Source organism: Ambystoma mexicanum, chromosome 9 (assembly GCF_040938575.1).
Source record: "Ambystoma mexicanum isolate Mex_15411 chromosome 9, UKY_AmexF1_1, whole genome shotgun sequence".
Lineage (NCBI taxonomy): Eukaryota > Metazoa > Chordata > Amphibia > Caudata > Ambystomatidae > Ambystoma > Ambystoma mexicanum.
The window spans coordinates 646,331,783-646,349,276 of record NC_090931.1 but is presented as its reverse complement, the minus strand read 5'-3'; the positions used below and the strand labels follow the sequence as shown (position 1 = coordinate 646,349,276).

The window sequence follows — 17,494 nt, the reverse complement described above, 5'->3', positions numbered from 1 at the left end:
GTGAGTTGAAAATAGCACTAATCACAATTCTTTACTTTCCACAGATTTCACTTCAAGAAATAATTAACACTGGTCAGTAAACAAAATTTACAAATGTAGTGCTGTGCAATTTTCCTGTGCGTAAAAGGCTAGCAGGTTGGTTTTTCAGATTTGGACAAATGCATATGGCAATTATGATTTCACCCACACTTAAGGTTTAAAATAAACACAGGTTGATTTAGCAGTTTGTTTTTAGCCCCCCCTACTTTAGTCTGTGTTGCGGAAGTCAGACAGAAAAATTGTAAGGATTTGGGAATTTTGGATTTCGGACCCACCCCCCTCCACTGTGGAAGCTGGATGGGAAAAATTGGGATGTTTTGAGAATTTAGGATTTTCAGCCCCCCCCACACTTAAAGGCCTGTGTTAGGGGAAGTTGGACAAAAAATTGGATGTGTGTACTAACACAGACACCCCTCTTCCTTAAAGAAGTCAGATTATAGGCTATATTTTTCCAGCACACACTGGACAGTGAGCTTTGTTAATTTCAAATTTTAACAAAAAACACCTCATAGTGTTCTACCAAAGGGAATGAATTAAATTAATATTTGTAGTTAAATAGGCTAAGGATCTACACAGTTTTGCCTCCCACCATCCCCGCCCACTATAAAGGGAAATTATTTAAGGCTGGCAGATTCTCTCACTTTTAGGTTACAAAGGGCTCAAGTCTACTTACATTGAAACCCTCTCTTTAAAGTTCAGGACAGCCAGCTGCATGCCAGGATCCTCTGGAAAGATAGGGCAGGGGTCTGGTCCCTCCACTCTCAAGGATGGCCCTCAGCACTCCACCATAACACCCAGTCAGCTTTTAGGCCTTTCCAGAAATAGACCGCTTAACCCAGATGCACTCTCAGCAATCTCCTCCGGTGTTTGCTTGCAGCTGTCAGGTGGTATGTTTCAGCAGCTCTCCCCAATGGTAAATTTCAGTAGCTCTGTCCCTTCCTCATAGCGCATTCCACCTTTTATATAGCAGCGATGAATCCACCAAGTTAGCAATCTTGAGGAAGTACCCTGGAAGAGTACTTGCAAATAGGATTTGACAGTTACCCTTCTCTCTCCCCCCAACTCCCATCTCTCTCTACGGATTGGTATAAGAGTCTGGAGCAGACATCTGGCAGCCTCATTTGCAATCCCCATTTGTTCTCATGTGAAATGGTGTCAAAAATCCAGTTATGTGGCAACACTTCAGAATTGTACTCACAACTGCCATAAGATATATATATACATATAGGTGTCAATGGGACGTTATGGTTCAGTTGCCCTAAGAAAAAGCTATCAAATGCTGTGCAAAAAGTTTTTTAAAGGGACATTGCAGTTACTCTGTAGTAATACCAACCTATCCATATTATGGTTACACGTAAAACCGAAACCCCCCAGAAATTCGTGAGTTATGGTAAGCTAAGCAACCATAACTCGCGCCACCACTGTGCACTGCTAATACTAACACCCATGCCATGAAAGATGACATCACAAATGTCATTGATGACATCACACCCTCAACACCTGATTGGATAATCCCCACAGTTCCATTTCCATGTCCACCATGCTGAGAAGGGCAGAATGTGGCACATGTGCTTTCACAGCTACAACGAGGGCCGTGTCCCAGTAAAGCAGGGACAGTCCCTCCCTTTTCACTATTGTTCTTGCAGCACTTCCTCATTAGGTACTATCAAATAGTCACACAGGCATGCAGCAATCACATCCAAGACCTCTGCATCGAACACGTATCATTTCTGTACAACACTCCATATGTACAGTTACACACTCAGAGGACCCGTCTCATGAAAGCACATGCAGTTAGAAGTTCTCCAAAAGTATCCACGCTTTCAGCATCCAGATTCACCCAGAGCGGAACCCATCACCACTAAGTAGAGGTAGTAATATTTTTTTGCCTCCCAGCACTCCAGTAAGTGCAAAGAACCAATACTTCAAAGTGCAGTACATTAGTCAGTAATCTGCACAATGCACACTTCACAAGCACATAAAATTTCCAGTTCAACCCTATCCACTTCTCTACACACAGTATTTCAACAAAGCAGTCCGGGGACACACTGCAGTAGTGTTAACGCCATAAGCTCCAGCCATGGACTAAAAACTGTAGGATGTGCTAACAATCACCACACCCATGGAACCAACAATGTATGCAATGCTCACAAACCACACACAGAACGCAACAATGTCAAACCTACTTGCAAGAAGGACACATAGTTGTTGGTGCAAGGGCTCCAGCCATACATCCAAGACGCTAGGGCCTCACCACACACAACACACCATAGTACACCCTATGTTTAAATGCTCATGTCATGTGCAATGCACTACCCATCTGCAATTGAGCCTGCCAACTTTCACCCTGGCCTCATGTTTGCATACATGGCTGCATGACGTTACATTGGGTGTGGTAAACGGTATGTGGGTGGCTGTGTACATTGTCCATATTTTAAATGTGTGATGCTGAGGACTTCCTTTCATGGCGCAATATTTTAAAGCACTTCCTACAGCAAGGGTCTTATAAGGGGCAAACCATAGCAAACGCAAATGCTTACATGTGGCTCCCTAATGTGCAACATGTGCTATGGCCTACACCATATGGCATATCACCTAACTTTGGGTGTTCTACCAAGTCTAAAATGTCCTCCACAACCATTCTTTAAAGGTCACCACCATTGGAGAGATGCAGATTTAAACCTGCATGGCTGCATTATGTTGTGGTGGCTATCGTCAAGGCCCTTGGTTGAATGGCCTATGGCCTTTGGCCATGCACCCAAGAGTGTATGCCTTACCCACACCCACCACACCATAATAGAGCCATGAATGCGAACATGTGGCCACGTACCACAATCCACAAACGTAACATATGTAGGGTGTTATAACGGGCAAACCATAGCAAATGCAAATGGTCACGTGGCTACCTAATGTGCAACACATGCAATAACCTACATATATCATCACAGCATAGTACACTGTATGTTAAAATGTTCATGTCATGTGCCATGCACTCCCCTTCGGCCATTGATCTGCCATCAGTCACCACGGAAAGAGGTCGCTGCAGCAGGTATCTTGACGTAATGCAGGTTGCCCGCATTCACCATACAAGGTAGTCGCCTGTTGGGGTAACCGCAAATTGGCGCAATACGCACGGATACTGCAGGAACACCACTGTCTTCTTCCATTTAATGAGATATATCAGATGAACCACTTGTCACTCCCCACACTTTCCATCCCTTCTTCCCACCACCACATGGCGTTAAGTATGTTTTCCAGGCCCTTCCGGCGCCACACTGTCCACCGATACACCATGGTGGCGTTTCCCAAATATTTTGATGCACAGCACGCTTCCCTCCAGCCAACCACCGGCCTTGTCCAATGTTCGCCAACATCACGGCATACTGCAAGCCAATGAGACTTTTGTCCGCAGAGCGAACAGGGAAATGGGTCAGCGGAGGGGAGCCAGATATCACACATTTTTTGAGACGTAGATTTCAGTTCTTTGCAACAAAAGTACTGGTCAGATTTCCACCAAACACACAAAAGCATGCTTTCGGACCAAGCCCCTACTCCTGCCGCAAATTTGGTTAAAATCCGTCGAGCCGTTTGACTTCTAGGCGTGCGCAAAGTTTTTGCCCATTCAGTCTATGGAGAAAACAAAAATGTTGGGACCCCCCCTAAAACTTTGCACCCGCTCCACAAAACATCACCCAACTTTCCAAAGCGAGCCCCATATACTTTATTGGCCAAGTTTTATCCAAATTCGTCCACGGGGAGCAAAGTTATAAGCCACCCAAAAAGTGGTCTTCCTATGGGTTTTGCAACTTAACCATAACTACACGCCATCTACCAGGGGCTCTGAAATATATATATATCAGCTAATCATGGGAATAAAATAAGCCGAAAGCCAGGTCCACAGCATTGTACACGGCCATGTGGCAATTTTCTGTCGTTTTCACAAAAAGCATAACCATCAGGAACATGCAATATATTCCCCATATTCCTAATTTCACCCTCCACCCTTTCACCAACTCCCAAATTTGGAACATTTTTACATCAGCCAGAAACCCATTTAAGATGGCAATTACAGCTCCCTGGGTTGTAGGTGGATACATTTTGTAACCATCGTTTTTTTTATTAGTCTTATTGTGTTTAAAGCTTGCTCTTTGAAGTAGCTGCCCTTAATTGTAGCCCCCATTTTCACACTTCCTTCTTACCTTGTGAGAATGCACCAGCCAGAGCCATTTGTCTCTGCACAGAGCCCTTTCAAAGACAACCAAGTCTAGAGAAAGTCTGTTTTCATCACCTCTTAGCAGCCACACTTTATTGCAGTTGTAAAATAGCTGGGGGGATGTAAATCAGGCTTTCCTTGGGGGAGTTCTTTGCAACATTTGTCCCACAGCAAGCAAACAGGGTCTTCCTTAGGTCTAAGGAACTTTTCCATAGTAACAAAGTTGGCTTTTCTTTTCAAATATTTTCTGCCATTTTGCATGTGAAACATAATATACATTACGTTTTGTCAACACGCACCATGTATTTTCCCTGATATTTTTATGTTAGTGGAGCGTATATTTGTCACATTTAAACTTCAAACACACATGCAAAGCCATTTTTATGTCAGTGTTTAAAAATCCTGTTTTTTTCTGTGAAAAGGACCTTTTAATTTGTTCTTCCTTTGATAATTAAGATGCTGTTTTTCCTTTGGTATTGACAGGTCGGCCTTTTTCACATGGTCCTTCTGTTTGGGGCCTTTGATTATACCCCACAGAGATCACCACCAGCCAGGAAATGCTCTTACCAGAGATGCGAGGCAGGGCCATGCCCGATGCTCCAACTTTACATGCAGCTGCTACTTCATATGCAGAGAGATGGGTGCAGGCCTGCATGCATGACACTGGTCCACTGCACTTACTGTGCAGACAGAGAGAGGAGAACGCTGCCAGCCAGGAGAGGCTCCTAGCAGAGGTGCTCAGCAGGGCTGTGCCTGATGTTCCTACTTTACATGCAGAGAGATGGTTTCATGCCTCCGTGCAATGCACCGCTACACTTACTTACTGTACAGGAAGAGAGGGAGAATGGCACCATAAGTCTGGGGAGAGCTCTATCGGAAGTGCAGTGCACTCACTGCAGAATACAACACTGCTGCAGCTTCTGTGCAGAGGAGAGCAAATGGTGGACCCCAAAATCCATGAGATTTCCCCCAGCAGCGGTGTAGTACTCACCACTGCCCACACTAAACATGTAGAGAGAAATTGGCACCAGCAACCAAGAGATACTGCTTTCATATGTGCCCTGGAGAGAGCCCCATCAGATGTGCTTTGTACTCCATGAAGGATACCGACCCACTTCAGTCACTGCCTTGGGTCGGAAACACTGGCATCCGCATAGCCAGGGGTGGAGTGAGCCACAACATTTTGGGGGGGCTGGATGGCAGTTTTGAAAGTTGGTAGTGAGTGGGATCCTTAAACCTTTGTTCCCTGTATATCCCCACTTGGAGCCCAATAGGCTGAGTAGATATTGCACCCTCCCTTTTCCCATTAGATACATCTTCCCCAACTCACCAGAGCCGTATCAAGGATTGTGTAACAAGTGGGACACGGAGGTAATGTAGTAGGGCTCACCCTAAGGGGAGCCCGAAGAGGAAACGGGGCTTGTTCTGCCCCCGGCCGAATCTGTACGAGCTACCAAGCGTACCGAGGGAATGCGGACCAACCCGGGTGGGTTCATGGGTTTTCTCTTCCAGAGACTTTCTGTGGTACATTCGGTAAAAACCCACACAGTTAACAGTCGGTTTTGTAGGGTAAGACGAGTACATTAGATGCCAAATCATCAACAATGCGCAGCAGCATTTTCATACACCCTTTGCCCACTGTATGCCAGTAACCCGCAAGTGGAAAAAACGTTTTCATACTGATTGTACCCAATCCATCCATTCTGGTGCTCCTATATATACACCAGTATTCCCACTTAAGAAAACAAATACTCATGATGTTTTGCCCATGATGCTAGTAATGATACTGTAACAAAGCATGTTCATGCTGCCTCTGCCAATAAATGCCGTATCCCCACGTAAGAACATGCTCTTGTTGGCTTTGCCTTAATGCCAGTTAAGAAAAAAGCCATCCCACAGTAAGAAAGCATTCCTTTGCTGGTTAGCTGGCACAATAGCTCAGCGGGTTTAGCCCTTGCTGCTGCAATCTGTGTGTGATCTGCAGATCACAGGTTCAAATCCCAACAAGGCCCACTCAGCCATTCATCCTTCTGAGGTCAATAAATGATTAATAACTTCGGTTGGCTGATCATTTTATATAAATATGTTCTCTCTAAACAAATCCCCCATATAAGAACATTCATGTTGTATTTGCCCCCTAATGCCAGTAGAAAATGGCATGCAACAGTAAGACAACATTGCTTTACGGGTTGCACAAAGGCTCCCCCCTGCCAATGTAAGAACACTTATCATGTTGACTTTGACCTTAACACCAGTAAAAGAATGCTATGCCAAAGTAAGGAAATATGAACTCCTCCATGTACGAACACTCACAAAGCTGGTTTTATCCGTAATGCGAGTACAAACTTCAATGCCCATTGTACCCCTCCCTTGCTTTGTCGTGCCCTGAAACACTTGTGTATATGCATACTAATGAGAGATAATTGAAGCAAGCCCGAAAGGGCTTGGTTGCCGGAATAGACAACAGGAAAGGCAGGGTTAACAACCCTTTGGTATGCAATGTGTCAACTTGTAGCTACTTCCCACCCTTCTGTATGAAAGGCATTGAAATGAATGTCTGGGTCCACTATTTGCCGTAGGCAAACCCCTGCAGAGCTGACCCCTTTCAGGTGGGAGAAGTATGTGGTTTGGGGGGAGACAGGAAGTCTGCTCCCAGCACAAACTTCGAGGGAACTCTGTGCTTTAATCAAGAGTCACAGAGGGCTCAGTTAACCAGAGAGACACTTTGATCTACAACAGACAGAGATGGGTGGTACTTGGGTATATGTTGTCACCACCTTGTCTGTCCTGTTGCAGAGCACTCTGGTCCTGACCTCATGCATAACAGAAGATTGTTGGTGGGAACCCTGGAATGGTTCATTAAGGTAGGCTTAGCCTGCACCAATCACTGGGGCCCATTTGGCTTTAAAAGAGGGCTGAACCCCTCAATTAGCAGTTCATCTGAAGACTTCGAAAGGAGTAAGAAGGACTCATTTGTACCGGTGCTTAAGGTACAGTCTACCTTACATCGTCTGCCAGTGAAGGAAGGCCAGGAGTTCCAAGAGGGAAGCAAGATCCCCCCCTAAACATCTCCCAGGGAACAGAGGGAGGACCCATCCAGCAGCTCCAGAACCGTTACCCAGCCAGCACACAGCGTGCCCTGCTTGGTTCTGACAGCAAGCTTCCTAGGTGGGGAAGTGCCGGAGAGTATCTGAACTAAGGACAAGGCCATTACCTGCAAACACTCTCCTGAGCTTTGGGCCATCCGCCTTGAAAGCACACGAGCCCTGCAAAGAAGCTAGGGTGTGTTCCACACAAGCATCATGCAGCATACATCTGTTAAGGACATTTGTTCGAGACAGTCGAGTCCTCAAACCGCTTCCGGCTGCACCGCTGACTGTTGTGACGCTGCAGTCACCAGAGCCGTCCAAGACGCCTCGACTAGCATACTAGATCCACCAACTAGCACAGAGACAATGATTCTTGTCCCTGAGTCGCCGGACAGCCTGCAGACTACCGGACAGCCTGTCGCCTGGTACCTGCAGCTGTCTCCCTCCATTAACACTGTCTCAAGGGCTGTGAAGCGCCTTGGAACCTGCTCGATGATGTTGAGCACCAAGGGGTTCTTCAGCACCAGGTACATCTTGGTTCTGCCCCCTGGTCCTTATCTGACGACCCCTAGAGACAGTTACGACCCTATGCCCCTATGGTGCTGAAACCAAATAATCTTGAACAGTAACACTAATTACTTTACCAACTACCCTCCTGTCAATATCCAGAGTGCATCCCTTTCCTGCGTGAATCTTTCTGTCCTCTGTGTTCCCTTTTTTCCCCTCGCTGGTTTGCAACTAACCAGCGATTCACGACCTTGCAGAGATAAGCCTGGCGTTCCATACACTTTACCAAAAATTCATTATGGAGGTTTTATAATTCACTTGTATTCCAATCTATTCGGATCCCTTCTGGTGTACTAGAGTGGTGTGTTTGATTGATGGTATAGAGAGCGATATTCATCCCTGAACCACTGGTGCACCGAAAGTTGATTCGTCACACACTCCTATCACCATTTACCCCACCACCCTCCGAAATGTAGGGTTTGTTGCGCCCCTGGTACCATTGTACCAACAGTACAGGTTACGGAGAGTTGGGAATGTGAAAGGCCTCCCACAAGACACTGCGCCACCGCTACTTAACGAGACATGGAAAAATGACTGGAGACTAGATAGAAGAGAACCCTTTCAGATCAGAAGTGTAGGTCAGGACCTCTACTGTTTGAGAGAAATCGCTGCTGGCAGCCAAGATAAACTCCGTCCTAACAAAGGTGCAGGGAACCCCAGGAAGGCCACCTCAATAGTGCTCATTTTCTGGGCAGAAAGAGTCCAGCAGAAACCCCGATCAGAGTTGTGGGGCGTGCATGTAGGACACCTCACTAAGGTTCCCATTGTACATCACAGGGAAGAGCTTGTGATCGTGGGGATGGCCCACCTACACCCCTTAAGTGGTACTGTAAGCACCATGAACGAAACGGAACCACCACAACTGCTGCTTGCAGGGCAGACAAAAGCAAGGCTCAGTGCAGTCCCCAGCAGGGCAGGGATGCGCGAGGCCCGATGCAGGTGTCCCCAGCATGCAGGTGTCCCCAGCAGGGCATGCACAAGCGGAGCTCAATGCAGGTGTCCCCAGCAGGGCAGGGCAGGGAAGCGCGAGTCCCAATGCAGGTGTCCCCCGCAGGGCAGGGATGCGCAAGGCCCAATGCTGGAGTCCCCAGCAGGGCAGGGCAGTCCGGGGCGGGGCCCAATGCAGGTGTCCCCAATAGGGCAGGGACGCGCAAGGCCCAATGCTGGAGTCCCCAGCAGGGCAGAGTAGGGCAGGGCAGGGCGGAGCTCAATGCAGGTGTCCCCAGCAGGACAGGGACGCGCGAGTCCCAATGCAGGTGTCCCCAGCATGCAGGTGTCCCCCGCTGGGCAGGGACGCGCAAGGCCCAATGCTGGAGTCCCCAGCAGGGCAGGGCAGGGCAGTCCGGGGCGGGGCCCAATGCAGGTGTCCCCAGCATGCAGGTGTCCCCAGCAGGGCAGGGACGCGCAAGGCCCAATGCTGGAGTCCCCAGCAGGGCAGGGCAGGGCAGAGTAGGGCAGGGCAGGGCGGGGCGGAGCTCAATGCAGGTGTCCCCAGCAGGGCAGGGCAGGGACGCGCGAGTCCCAATGCAGGTGTCCCCAGCATGCAGGTGTCCCCCGCAGGGCAGGGACGCGCAAGGCCCAATGCTGGTGTCCCCAGCAGGGCAGGGCAGAGTAGGGCAGGGCGGGGCCCAATGCAGGTGTCCCCAGCAGGGCAGGGACACGCGAGGCCCAATGCTGGTGCCCTCAGCATGCAGGTGTGCCCAGCAGGGCAGGGACGCGCAAGGCCCAATGCTGGAGTCCCCAGCAGGGCAGGGCAGAGTAGGGCAGGGCAGTCCGGGGCGGGGACCAATGCAGGTGTCCCCAGCATGCAGGTGTCCCCAGAATGGCAGGGACGCACAAGGCCCAATGCTGGAGTCCCCAGCAGGGCAGGGCAGAGTAGGGCAGGGCAGGGCGGGGCCCAATGCAGGTGTCCCCAGCAGGGCAGGGACACGCGAGGCCCAATGCTGGTGCCCTCAGCATGCAGGTGTCCCCAGCAGGGCAGGCACAAGAAGAGCTCAATGCAGGTGTACCCAGCAGGACATGGACAAACGAATACCGCCTACTATTAATATACGGGGGATGGATATGGGTTTTGGCGCGGTTGTATCACGCAGAAACCTGAAGGAGACAACTTGATAAAGAAGAGATCCAGACTCGCACTCAGCAGAGCACGGGTGAAGTGCACAGGGTTTTCTGTTCTCGCTGCTCTCTTGTTTATACAAATCCCCCCTCCCCCCCAACACTTTGACCTGCCCAGTGCTGAGCTTTTTCCTCTAGTTGGCAAATGCGAAGCCGTACAGAATTTCGAAAAAAATGGTCGTATGGTAGAATTGTATGCATTTCGGCAGTAGTAAAATCCCGTACCACTGAAAATGTCGAACAGTTATCCCATACAGTCCCAGTATAGTGAACAAGGGGATCGGGTGTTGCGGGGGTGTCCTCTGCTTTCGATAAAATAAAGCCCTGGTCTCGATGCGTATTTGAGACATCCGAGAGCTATGTGGGCCTAGGCCTCCTGCAGACCGCTGCCCCTCCCCCACCCCGGCACAGTTCTGATGACCAGTGCCATCTGCAGAGCTCTAGGCACCCCCAATCTGCAGAACTATGCTGGCCTTTGTGCTGCAGTCCTGGAGGGTCTCTATGGACCTCTGAATGAGGCTGTACTGCACCGCCCTGAGCAGGGCCCGCCTTAGTGGCAGCAGTGCCCTGGGGGAATTGGCACCCCCCTCTCGCCCCTGGTCAACAGGGGGCAGGGTGGGGGGGTCCAGAATGTGCCTTATTTATTTATTTTTTTACCTCCTCGCTCTAGCGAGGAGGTAATGATATGAATAGGGCACGTCAGCACCCTATTTTCATTAAATGCACCCGCGGCAGCGGGCTCATTTAATGACAATGAGGCGCCTGCCACGCCTTCTGCCACTACGCCAGCTCGGGGGACCCCTTGAAAGACTCCTCCCCGGCCTTCCGAGCTGGCGTGGTGGGGGGCTAATGGCGCCCTTTTGTCCTTGGAAGCGCCCACGGCGAAGGGCGCACTTGGTAACAATAGGGTGCTGACAAAAACACTGTATTGTTATTGGATGCACCCGCCGCCGCGGGCACATTTGAATGCAAAAGCCTGCCTGCCGCGCCTTCTCCCGCTACGCCAGCTCGGGGGAGCCCTTGAAAGATTCCCCACTCCTCCAACCCCCCCTGAGGTGGCGTGGTGGGGGTAATGGCGCCCTTTTGTCATTGGAAGCGCCCGCTGCGAGGGGTGCACTTGGTAACAATAAGTGCTGACAAAAGCACTGTATTGGTATTGGATGCGCCCTGCTGTGCTTCTCCTCCTATGCCAGCTCGGGGGAGCCATTGAAAGACTCCCCAAGCTAGCGTGGCGGGGGCTAATGGCGTCCTGGGGGGCATGGCGCCCCGGGCGGTCAACCGGCTCGCCCCCCCTTAAGGGCGGCTCTGTCCCTGAGGGTATTCATGCTTCAGAGTTGAAAGTGCCTCCCAAACCACCATTTCCCTGTCCAAATCGAGAGCTGGTTTTCTCCAAAAGTAGGATCATTGAACTCTAAAACTAATACACACGCCCTATCCATCTCACATTGTTTGTAGGCCCCTGGTGTGCAGAACCTGTGCATCTCCTACTCAGCCGGTGCAGTTTGCCGGTGCAGGCGCTATCTTCCTGGCTCTGACCTCTGTCTGGGTAGGCATCCCCCAGAGGAGTTAGTCCTTTCAGGCTCCTTTAGGGCTGAAGTCGGACTTGCTGCTTTCACACTTCCTGTTGACGGACACATATGCAGTCTGTTGTAGTGCTTTCATGTACCAGGTAGGCATATTTTCTCCCAGAACTGCCACAGCGCCAGTTCCCATCACGGCATGTAATCATTCTGGGAATCTGCCGTGTGTCATTGGCGCAGGCGTGCGGCAACAGACGCAGGTTTCTATAAATCCTACGTGCGATATATTTTCGAAAATCGAATGCTTTATGTTTGCCTGTGTCTTTGTCTTTGCCCACTCTCATTTTAAGGATGCACATGGACTGTATACAGCAGTGGCTGATGAGGCTACTGTGCACGTTCTGACCCCTTTGTGCAATCCTTGGCAAAGGTGATGAGAGGGCGGGCATCAGAGATGCCCACCTTTTCGCCTTCTTCCATTGTCCACATGCAAAACCTCTGTTTTCCTTCCCGTCAGTAAAGGAAAACAGTTTCTTTTAAACGTAGCTTTTACGTTAACCTCTTGAGTAAAGCTAACACATTTGAGGCATTTGACCTCATGCAATACCTCATCCGGTAATTCCATAACCAAACTGCGTATTTCCGAATATCTCCAAATGCCTGTCTTCATTGCTACCACCATCTTCATTTGAAGGGTTTGGTGCCAGTGCTTTCAAGCTTTCTTTTGCCCGGCCAGCGTGTTTGACTTGTATCTATAACTCTGGTACCGACCACCCAAAAGGTGGTAGCCGCCCCCACCCCCCAACGGTATAAAGACCGTGCGTTTAGTCTCCAGAGGTTGGACTGGCCTGCTTTATCATCCTTGGTCGCACTATGGTAGCAGTGCTAGACCACTGTACGATCCACGCTTTATAAAATGGTTTTGGTGGCATGGTACAAGGTATATTTAAACACTATAATTGGTGTTCTGGACATCAGTAACTGGGAATGCCAATTAGTGTGGTCTCATTCATTTTACTGTAGAATAATCCTACAGCAAACATGAATACAGAATACAGCGCGAAGTCTCTCCCTCTAACCCGTTTAAGATTTCAAACCCCAAATGTAATAAAACATATATTATCAATGCCAGTAGTTTGGACTTTTGTGTAGACCTGGGAAAGGCACTAATTAGGCGCTGCCATAGTGGTATTATCATTTGGCCATTGATGGTAGCAGGTGAAAAATGGTGCGAATACCTGGGCATCTAAGAGCACTGTCTGGTAAATGCCTAATATTTATACACAAGCCAAAATGGTTGGCTTTGTCAATGCTGGTTTTCAACAGTACTTCAGCGAAGGACGCAAATAGAGATTATAAGTCAAGTGGCTGAAGGCGGACCTAGTTGCAACATTTTTATTACATCAAGAGTGGGTTTCAGGTGCAATTAAGTCATTAACTGCTTTGAAAAAACACTGTCTGGCATTTCAAGTGTAAAGTTTGATGTTAAGGCTTGATTAAAGTGAGCTCAAAGAGGAGGTTTTTTGGGCGGGGAGGGACAGGGACTGGGTGGGAATGGCCATAGGGATTAGCATGACCATGGGAATTCAATGGGTGGCCAAAACACCTACAAGATGTGTGTCACTCCGCCTATGCCATTTCTCCCAATCGTACTCTAATACAATAGTTTCATTTTATGGTTGACGCAAGCAGCGCCCAATAGATCAAACTAAAAAAGAGCGCTGGGTAAACGATAGAGGCCAACGTTCTGCAACACCATTGTTTTTTGTCTTTTTATATATATATATTCTTTTTTTTTTTTTTAAGTACTTTCAGCACCATGGAAACGAAAGCACAGCGACTGTCTGTGGTCCTGGAAAGCGTTTTTACTGTTAGTTTTTGGATGGATTGTTCTGGACCACACGTACCGGTTTTCCACTGGGTTTTTAGGAGTTTGGGGACTGTGGAGCTTTGTTTTTCTTGGTCTCCTGCCTCTTTTTTGATGGCTGTTCTTGACTGAAATGTAGTGATTCCCGTTCCGGAATCTCGATCAGCGGTCGTGGCCAGGGTCGGACTGGAAAATGAAATCAGTCCATGCACCAGTGAAAAAGTGGGTCACAATCACCCATTACAATTCGTTACTTTTCAGAACAGACTGAGTTCTACCCAAGGGGGCGTTTTGATCAAATATGTTGAAAATAATGCATTTAAAAGAATATTTGCGTAGTGTCATTGACTAATACTAGAATAGTAACTTATGAAACTGACCTACTCTGGCCCAAAAAAAGGCCCCATGCTAAAATCATGGTCTGGCCCTTAAGGCATTGCCCTACTGTTCTATAGGCCAGTCTGAGCCTGGTCGTATTCGGGGGTCAGTGGTATCCAGGCCGTGTTTGGCACTGCATGGTGATGCTCCTTTGAAGATGTATGAGGAGGATCACTGATCAGAATTGTGTTTCTGGGAATTTACCACGTACTGCTGCCAATTGCATGGTCTCCAGGCGCTCGAGAGTTTCTAAAAAAACAAAGGGGTTAGATTAGTGGGGAGAGAGCGAAAATGCAAGATAGCTTTGTTGTTGTGTTGTTTTGGGCAGATTGGAAGTACACTGAGCCCTTTATGGGGGCCTGTCTTAATGTGTTCTGTGTAGACAGTGTCGAGGCATGTGTGTCCATGATGCTCGGGTGCACTGTAAGTTGGTTGTAGTGCACAGTATTTTGCTGTTTGAAGTTTGTTGGGGGAGTATTTTGATTTTTGGGTGGGTGGCTTGATTGTTCTGCATATCTTGAGTTTTGACGCAGAAGTACACAGTGGTAGCGGGTATCCTCCCATTTCTCTGCGGCCCTTTAAATGCCCCCTTATTGGTCCGAATAATACCTGGCTGTGGTCCAAGATAGTGCTGGACTCAGTATTCCAAGCAATTCACATTAAAATATTTTTCCAGGACTTTAGAGTATGAGGTTGAGCCAGAGGAGTCACAACCCTATAAATAAACACCTGCACATTTGAGTATTTAATGCTGTGTGGCCCAGGGAGTGATGAGTCTGAGGCATTTGCAGCTGGCAAGGGCACCACCCTCAGGAGTAGGCCACATGGTGCAGCCCTGGGTGTTCTCACCAGGCAGTTTTCTCACCAGGCAGGGCTGCCGGATTCTCTCCTTCGATGGCTCACCTCCACTGGGCTGTTAGTGGACAAAGGCAGGTGGGCAGTGATAGATCGTGCCTCAGCAGTAGGCTCTTTGTACACTGACTGGCATGACCCTCAATAGGGCAGACAGGAAGAAGCAGGTTCCGGGATGCAGGTACTATAGGTAGTGGAGATGAATCATGGAATATGTTTGCTCTGAGATCATAGGTGGACTGCAGTTATGACATGCCAATGGCTTTGAGGGCTAGTAGTTAATAGAATGGGTTTCCGGGTGGAACAAGGTTATGGCGCTGATCACAATTGTGTACACATTTTGGAGATTCTTACCACTCAGAGCCAGTGTGTTTCATTAAACTCTTTGTGCATTCCATTCAACTTTGCATGGGCAATTGAACAGGGGTCTCTTGGTTCATATAGTTTCATATGTGTGGAAAAAAAGCAGTAACTACCCGATAAAGAAACAAAGCTCTTCAATTGGCCTTTTCTGATCTGTATTTCTCATGGAATGCAGTGTATCTTTTTTCCAGTTTCCCTTATGTGGTGGGTAACAGGGTCTGGCTGGTAGGGAAACATGAGTTTTCATTGGGTGGCCAATAGGCATCAGCATGCATACAGTTCCCAGTGTTATGTGCGGGGTGGCTCTTTAATCACCTTATCCAAAAACAAGCCCACCATTTAAGAAGCAAGTACACTGTTGAATTTAAAGCAACTTTATTGTACAAAGCTCTGGGGAGTGTTTAGATGGTGTTGCAGGACCAAACTAACCCAAGTCTAAAAAATAAAAAAAAACATCAGTTGGTATCTCATATGTTTTGCAACAATTTATAACACTCGCATATACTTTATTACAACCCACCCCCCAAATATGATTGGACAAAACCTCTTGAAAGGAATCTCATCTTTTCCCAATTCTTCCATTTTCATTGATGAGTCTTATCTTGATTATCATCTTCGGATCACATTCAAAGCACACCTCTTCTTGGGATTCGCCCGTGGTAGGTTATGACGTCAGTACATAGTTAAACATTGGTATTGAAAACATAATTTATTGCTGGCATTAACTGGCCTAAGGTGTGATTGCACATGGTCTGCATAAACAGAACCTTCTTTGAACTACTGATTGCAATCTCAATTCCCCAGACTCCTGGCACCTCTAAAAGACCTTCTCATTTATGCAGCCACAAACAGCCTCTGATGACCTGGAAAAACACTTAACCGCTGGATACCACGGCCCTGGGCTTCATGTTTATTGCCACCAAACAAATGACTAACCCCTTCTAAAGATTTTAATACAAAAGAATTAATGTGGAACATCTAACTGTGGAGCAAGGCACCCCATTGTGTGGATTGAGTTCATATTGCATTTGCAATTTTAATAGTGTATCTTTCTACATGTACGAAGATCTAATATGTATACATTTTAAATGATTGTAACACTAAGAAAGTAACATATTCCATCTATAATTAACTCCATTCATTCAATTCATATGGATTTGCACACTGCTCCACTTTGCCGCCATCCCCCGTCATCAATATGTTGTGCACAACATGAATCCCTCGCAATAATGGGGACCCCCTTGACCACCCAGACATTCCCCCTTTTAGTTAATACTTTAACTAACAAATCATAATCGTCTTCTTGGGGAACATCTCTACAGTCATCTCTCACCCCAGTCTCAATATGGGCATACTCCTCCACTGAATCCACCCAACTCATCCCCCCACCATTTCCCCAGTCTTCTTGCCGCTTAACACAAGCATGGCAATTTGGTGGACGAAACAAAACAGCTTCAGTTTGAGTACCCATATGGGTTGACGTAGTGGTGGCCCTAGCCTTGGACAGGGTTACTGTCATCATGGCAGCAACTGTTGGTACCTGGGCAGACCAATAATGTAGGATTAGTTGACAGGAACAAAAAAGAATGAGTAAAAAGACAAAAATAGGGATCAGAATGTTCACACCAAGGCTCAACCAGGGTGATGCCTATGAAAATAAAGAGTCAATATATGAGTCGTTAGAGATCCCAGCCTCTGTTTGCATGTTCATTTTCTGATTATGCAGGACAGCAAGCGTGCCATTTTCGGTGTCATTGGGAGGCACAAATGTGCAGCAGGTACTCTCGATAATCCAGCATACTCTGCCGTCCATTGGTGTCAGGAGGTTGAGTATGTATTAGTTTTGCAAAGTTATGAGCCTCAGTGTCCCCATAATTCTCCCCTAATGGCACTAAACACTGATTCTGAAGTGTTCATGAGCAGCAAGAGTTCATAACTGGTCACCTGGAGCCATTTGGCATTTGCCACTGCTTGGCCGCCAGGTGGGAGATGAAAACAGTCTCAGTGTGACTTAACAGCCAATATCGATCAGGAATGTCTGCTAAGGCCTGTGATGATGAGTTGGATCTTTTCCTTTGTTGTAATTATCGGGGATTTTCGCCATCAAACATAGTCTGTGATTTGTCTATAAAAGGTGGTGAAGGGGATGCAAGGTGCACTGGGGACGAAGGGGGCACCGGTTGTAATTTCAGGCATTGGATGGGCCAAAATCAGGTGCTCTTCAGGGATAACCAGGACAGGCACATGAAGGATAGAGAGACTGCACACACCTCGCCAGGTTGGAGGCAGCTGCCTGTATACACTTGATCTACAGATATAAAAGTTGGTGAGAAGGGCAGCCATACCTCCAGCCAAATCTGCAATGCATAAGTGTTACTACAGTTCCCATTTGTGCCAACAGGCACCGTTCTAACACCCTTAAAACATAGAGAAAATTGGGTCAGTGTCTGCATTTTAACAGGTTTTTCTGGCTCTTTGAGCCGCCTCA

General features: G+C 47.8%; 1 protein-coding gene across 2 annotated transcripts in view; it reads left to right on the top strand.

The window, feature by feature from the left end:
• The window catches only part of DPH1 (diphthamide biosynthesis 1), a 1,780,687-nt gene that overhangs the window by 426,478 nt on the left and 1,336,715 nt on the right, over nt 1-17,494 (top strand). The gene's annotated exons all lie outside the window — the stretch shown is intronic.